Source organism: Argiope bruennichi, chromosome 10 (genome assembly GCF_947563725.1).
Source record: "Argiope bruennichi chromosome 10, qqArgBrue1.1, whole genome shotgun sequence".
NCBI lineage: Eukaryota > Metazoa > Arthropoda > Arachnida > Araneae > Araneidae > Argiope > Argiope bruennichi.
The window spans coordinates 11,575,013-11,582,050 of record NC_079160.1 but is presented as its reverse complement, the minus strand read 5'-3'; positions in this window follow the sequence as shown (position 1 = coordinate 11,582,050).

Sequence of the window (7,038 nt, the reverse complement as noted above, 5' to 3'; positions counted from 1 at the left end):
GTATTGCATATTTAATTGAGAATTTTAATCCTTTTCATGCCAAAGGCGCCTGTCAGGTACCGTTTTCGATAGTGTATCATTTTGATGTCAGGAAGCATAAGAAAATATACGCTATAAAAATATCACTGATTGTTTATTCACTGTTATTATTATTATTATCACTGATTATTATTAAATAACTGATTGTCAAATAAAAATATCACTGATTATTAAGTTATAAAAAAATCGCTGATTGTTTATTTACTGTTATTATTATTATTATTATCACTGATTATTATAAAATATCACTGATTTTTATTAATAACATTGTCAAGTTATAAAAATATTACTGATTGTAATTATTATTAAATTCTTGTAATTATTATTAATTCTGTAATTATCTTCGGCTGCAACTGGGATATTCTCCATAATGCTTTCTCATATTTGATGAATAAATATGCACCATCTTTTTTTTAAGTTAAAGAAGGAACTTGTTTATTATGAAAATTTAAAGGACAATTTAATCAAAACATTTCCGACCAGAAATGATAGCATTTAGCAGGGTTTCGAGTAACAAATGAATTACGTGAAGAAAATTGTCTGATTGTTTAGATGCAATCCGGTTTTAAAATTAGATTATGATATTTAAACCTTTCTACAGAAATGATACTTTTCATGAAACGTATAATAGTCTGAAAGAGCAACATCTGGTGAATACGGCGGTTGGGACAACACAGCTCGGCGAAGTGATGGTAAAGTTTCTTTTACTGGTCTTGCAACATTTGGACGAGCATTGTCATGTTGAAAAATAATCCTGTTAGGTTTTTTCTCATATTCGGGATGTTTCTCTTTCAATGCTACTTTTAAACTGATAATTTGTTGTTCCTCATCGTTCATCATTGATTGTTTCCTTAAGTAATGCTTCGAAATCTGTATCTTGGATTTTTTTTTATGCTTTACTTTCTCTCTATTTTGTGTATTGACATCATCATGTTTAAATCCCTGAAACCAGTCACCACCTGTTCAAAACTCACTTTTATACCATTTGAAAGTTATAAGAATTGTTTTTTTAATGATATCAAATTAGCTTTGTGAAATTCTTTATTCAAGATTTGATTAGCTTTTAAAGATATCTTTGAACATATTTTACAACAATGTTTTCATTGCGAATGGAACCTACATCGTATTCATTGTTGCTACTAAAATTTCATACCATTTTTTTCTTTCATTGTTAGTGATGAAGTTACAAAGATTCGGCTTATTTTTCCTTATTGAATAAGTTTCTCTTTGGAGCGTGCTTTTAAGATATTCAACAAAGTTAAAAATTTTCGGTCAAATTTTAGAAAATCATTTTTGTTGTTTTATTTGAAAGCTCATACTTTTAAGTTTCCCAAATTGTTTTTATTTCCTTTCTACGACACCCAGAAAGGAAACTAGTGCATTTTATATAATCGTCGAAAGCTTAAAACGAAACCGGAAGTTCCTTTAAATTCATCGGAAGTGACGATTGGAAAGGAATTTTCAGTATTTTCGATTATATAAATTCGTTTAAATTTTTTTTCTATATTATCATTATTTTATCTCTATGAATTATTTTTAAAGTTTTCTGCATCTGTCTTTTTAACTTTAAATACAAAAGTTTTAAAAAGAAAGAGATAGTTCGCAGACAATTTTTTGCAAAACTAATAAATTTGCTCGGGAAAAAGGGAGGTGAAATATATAAATGTGATAGTTCTTAAATAAATTATTCCATGACTTTATATTTAAAAATATTTTTTTTTGTACTTTAAATGCATTTTTCTCAAAATCGAAAATTTCATAAAATACCTACAAACGTGACATGATTTTTCCCGACTTCTTTCTGTGCTACAACTTCCAAACTTGGTAGTAGATTTTACATGTCATTCTCTAGGGAATGTACTAAAATAATCCCAATTGCTCTCAATCTTGAATTTTATTGCCCATTATTGCCTTGTATATTAAGAAAATTCTATATTATTCATTCAAAAACTTATTAAAAAATATTTATTTTTGCGAATTTTTGTGAGTTTCTACTACTTTCTCTAGACAAATGTGTTTAAAATATTTAAACATTTTTTATTTGCAGTTTTATCTTTTAATTTTGTAAATTTTTGTCAAATTTTGCTCCATAATTTAACTTCATAAAAATGAGATAATTATAAAAGTTTGTAATGCTTAGATTGAAATTTTTATGCAATGATGATCAACAAAATGTAATTACAATATTTATTTTAAAGATATTTTTCAAAATGGTCTCCGAACGTATGCGGATAACTTAATAAAATTTTTAAATACTGCAGCAATTACAGCTAATATGTTTAGAAGTAAGAAATTATGATTTCTTTTAACGTTGGCGCTATTTTAAATAGTTTATTATAGCTTTTTATAGCTTGAATCTTTGCTTTCTTGCATTTTTGAGTCAAAAAAATTTCAATTAATAATCCTTTGACATACAGTACACTCCCGAGTGTCCGGCCTAATGTGGGGGAAGAACAATCCGGATAACAAAAACGCCGGATAGGCCGGAGTTCTATGAACTCATTTCTTGGCCCACCAATACCAGAAGACTATGTTTTTATATAATAACTCATTGTTATAATACATATTTTCTCACTTCTTATTGAGTAATAAGCCCACCATTTATCTCAAGCCATGTGGAATGTGAATGCATTCCCAGTGAATCATAGAAGAAATTACCGGTAACGTGTCGAATTAAAATAGAAGGCTCTATACTGGTAGTTCATATATGTTTATATACTACATTGCACGTTTCAAAAATTTATTAGAAAAAAGGTAAATTAAAGTATATAAACTGTTCACATTTTAATATAAATTCTGTAATCTTCACAGTGGTACTCTTAAAAAAATACTAAGCATACCCCAAGACCAATTTACTAATACTGAACTTACTGTGCAATTATAATCAGGAACAGCGGCAATAATTGAGGTGCGTTACATACACACTTGCGAAACGATGAACAACGAGCAGAACGCTACTCTTTTCCTATCACAACTTTGCAAACGATACGTTGGAGGATCGTAGCAGACGCTTGCTTCTAATGCAATGTTACCAATTCAACGCCTTGCCTTCTTCATTTAATTAGATAAAGAGGTTTACCAGAAGTCAGATAATCGCGAACCGGATACTCGAGTATAAATTGTATTATGTAAATCATTAAATATATTCTGTCGGGAAAATTTCAAACAATCATAAACTTTGAAAAACTTTAATTTTTTTTTTTTTTTTTGTCTCTATATGTTCTACAAATGTGCATCGATGCATGTTACCCAGTTACCCAACCAGCAAGCCTGTTACCCAATTAGTTAATCACTTATTTCTTTTAACTAAATCAAAGTTAGGCAGGTACATTACTCAATAAACATAATTATACAAGTATTTTAACATAGAGCGAGCTACATTACTATTAAAATTTTAAATATAAAAATGCCTTTTTGAGAAAGATACTCAGATTAAACAATTTTTAAAAAAATTAATTGATTTTACCTAACCAATCATTTCGGCTAATCAGCTGATCGCCCGAGGCGATTGGTTCATAATAAAATCAAGAATTAAAATTAAATTTTCAGCAGTTCAAATGCATATTAATTCATGAATCATGTATATTAGTGACTTAATTTTTGCTCTTATTACATTCTCTGCGAAATTATATATATAGTGTTTTTTCAAATGAAAATATTTTTATTTTTCATTAATAATAAACTGAAAATTCATTATTATGAAACCATCTCTAACACCTCTTGGATTATTTAGTTTTTGCAAACAAAATTTAAAATATTTTTTACTTAATAACTATTTATATCAAAGTAAGAATACAATCATCACGTTTTAAATGAACTGTTGAATGTTGTAAACAACAGATACGAGGACTAAATAATATTTAATATTAACAGGAGCCGAAATTTCTGCACGCACTTAAGTATAAGCAGTTTAGAAAAACGTGCATATTTTAATTGTAAAAATACCTTTTTATAAAATATTGTAATTTAAATAATCTTCTGTCACTCTCTATTGAATTAAGACGAAAATATCACATGTACCAAGAAAATTTAAATCTGGTAAATTCAAGAAAAATATCTGATTGTGATATTGAAATTTTTTAAAAGACCAAAAAGTAATTTTACCCGAAAACGATTAATAATTTTAAAGATGGATAATTTATATAGATATACTGTGTGAGACCCCGACCTAGCCAGAGGCCATGCGGGAAACTTGAATGTAACCGCCGAAGAATATATACTTTATATTTATAGAGATAGATAGATTTAAAATAATTATAATTGTTTATTTCAATACTGATGCCTATACTAAATACAAGATTTTTCTATATATGAATTCTTTTGTTCTATAAAAAAATTCTGTGAAAAATCTAAAGAATCGCAAATGAAGAGGAATGATTTGTAGCAAAATTTTTATTCAAACCTATTTTGTTCATCCTAGTATTTGTGAAATAATGAGGACAGGATGCATAATGCAATTGTAGTTTGGATTTATTTAGCATGCAAACTATTTATTAATTTTTGCTTTTATTTATTTAGACAACCATAAGTGCAATAAACAATGTAAATAACCTGTAAAAAATGATAAAATGTATATATAGCTGTCTATTTTTTCTGTTTAACGTAGTATTAAACAAAATTATTTTGTTGACAATGCTGATGTAAGAAAATTCAAAATCGTGAAATGTTGATGTATCAGTTGTTTGCAAGCGATGATTCATCCAAAGAGAGAGACGTTCATTGACTTCTTTCAACCTCTGTCTGTTGCTTTTTGCCATTTTCAAATGTTAAGCAAACAGAGTACAGACAACGAAATAGTAACATTTATTTTTTCTCACAATTGTCTTCAATGTGAATTTTTTGAAATTCTTCACACTAAATAATTCTTTTTATTTTTTTTAAAGAAGAGATTAAATAACAAAAAAAAATTTCTAAATTAGAATGTGATTCTTGAATGATATTTATGATGTACTTACTCTTTTATGGATTCGAATTTTGAGATTGTGAAATAAAATTTCTCAAAGATATTAGAAACAGGAAAATGGTTTTACGTTATAAGATTGGCATCAGAATATTACAGATTTAATACAAATGGATGCTTGCAGCAATTTCATTAATTTTTTATTGATGATCTTATTTTTTATAACAGGAGAATTTGCAAGGATTTATGTTTCCAGCAGAATGTATAGATTAAATACGCTTCCATTTCAATCCCTGTTTCCCTTTAACTTTTCACATGCGAGATACAGAAAGAGAAATCAGAAATACAGATATATCATCGGAAAATTCGACATCCAAATGTTAACAGAAATGCACGATATACAGCTTCCAAGAGCCTGGGGTAAAAAACAGTTCCAGAATGATGTCCATCTATCTGTCCGTACAGAAACTCAAAACTTTAAGAGTTAGATATGTTGTCTTACACTTATTAAATTAGGTATGCGTTCTTTTCACTCAAAAGGTAAATTTTTTTAAATTTAAATTTCAGAAGAAATATATGTACATTAAGGTGGAACGAAAAAATCAATTTTTGATTTTTAATTTGTAATAGCACGGAAAAATTGTATTTTGGTGCAGATAAAATAAATTATAAATATTAAAAATATTGGACCGGGTCTTGAGGTGCCGCAAGGACGTTAAAGTTTCAAAAAATTGAAATTTTTGCTACAAAATTTAGAGTTTTTTGACGAAATAATCAACTTCTGATTTTTTATTTGTAATAGCGCGGAAAAGTTGCCTTTTGGTATAGATAAGATAAATAAAAATTATAAAAAAAATATTAGAGTATATCTTGAGGTGCCGCAAGGACGTTAAAGTTTCATAAGAACACACTTTTTGCAGGTTTTTAAGGATTTTTGCGTGCCTCGATTATGAAATAAAAAGCTTTCATTAATCATTGTCATATGAATAAAAGTACAAAAATAGTTTTACTTTTTCCCTGCACGGCACTGAGTTATCGCTGTAGAAGTTGTTATTGAGATAAGGCGGGGATTTGCCTACGTCCGATGAAAAGGACAGAGCTGGTTTCAAATCAGTACCTTTGCCGAGTTCCGTTGAGTTGGCGTCTCCCCTCCATCCATTATGCAACTGATTAACGTAACTGATTTGTTAGTTTGTGCTTCTGTGCTTTGCTGTTAGTAAAAACGGCTCAGTCTAAATTAGTGAAGATAAGACAAATATCGGAGCGTTCTATTTTTGGAAAATTTAGTGATTTGCTTGAAGATGAACACAATACTGACGACTCTAGTGCTACTGTTATATTAGAAATAACCTCAAAATTGCTTTATAGAAGGATCCTTCTGTAAGCGAATATGTGACACTTTATTTCCCATAATAGAACAAATATGATCAAGCAGCTTCTATCCCTGTTGTTTCTAGCAAAAGAATTTGACAAATGTTAAAAGCTTATCAAGCTTAATACAGGAACTTATTAAAGTTTAAAAGCAGAAAATATTCAGATAAGTTTAATTTCAAACTCACAGAATTTAGAGAAGAAACAAGACATTTTTTTTTTTAAATATTGTTGACGTATAAGTGCCAGTTTATGAAGCTCTAAACGATCAATACTCTAACAGGAAAATGGTTATAGGTAATATTTATATTGCTACCTCAAGCTCTTTGAGGAAGAAAGAAGCAAGAAAGAGGAAAGAACTATAGATAATAGTTAAGTTTAATCAAGAACAGGCAAATAATAATAATAATAATAATAACACTAGTGCATCAGAAACGATTACTGGCGACAATGACAACGCTGAAGAACAACAGTGGTCTTTGCCAAGCCAACCAGATCCATGAAATAGACAAGAAGCGATTTAATATTAAATTAAAACTTTATACAGAAAGCATCCGAAGTTGAACCAAATAGTATAGGGGACTCGGTTATCGACTTTCCCTGGCTTAGTTCAGTCTAGTCATTGAAGTTTTAATACTCTATAAATTTTAATCTTAGCTCCTAAAGAAAGGAGATAAAATTATAAACCAGTTCTCATCACTGACTAGAAACCTAAAAGTCTACGCCAT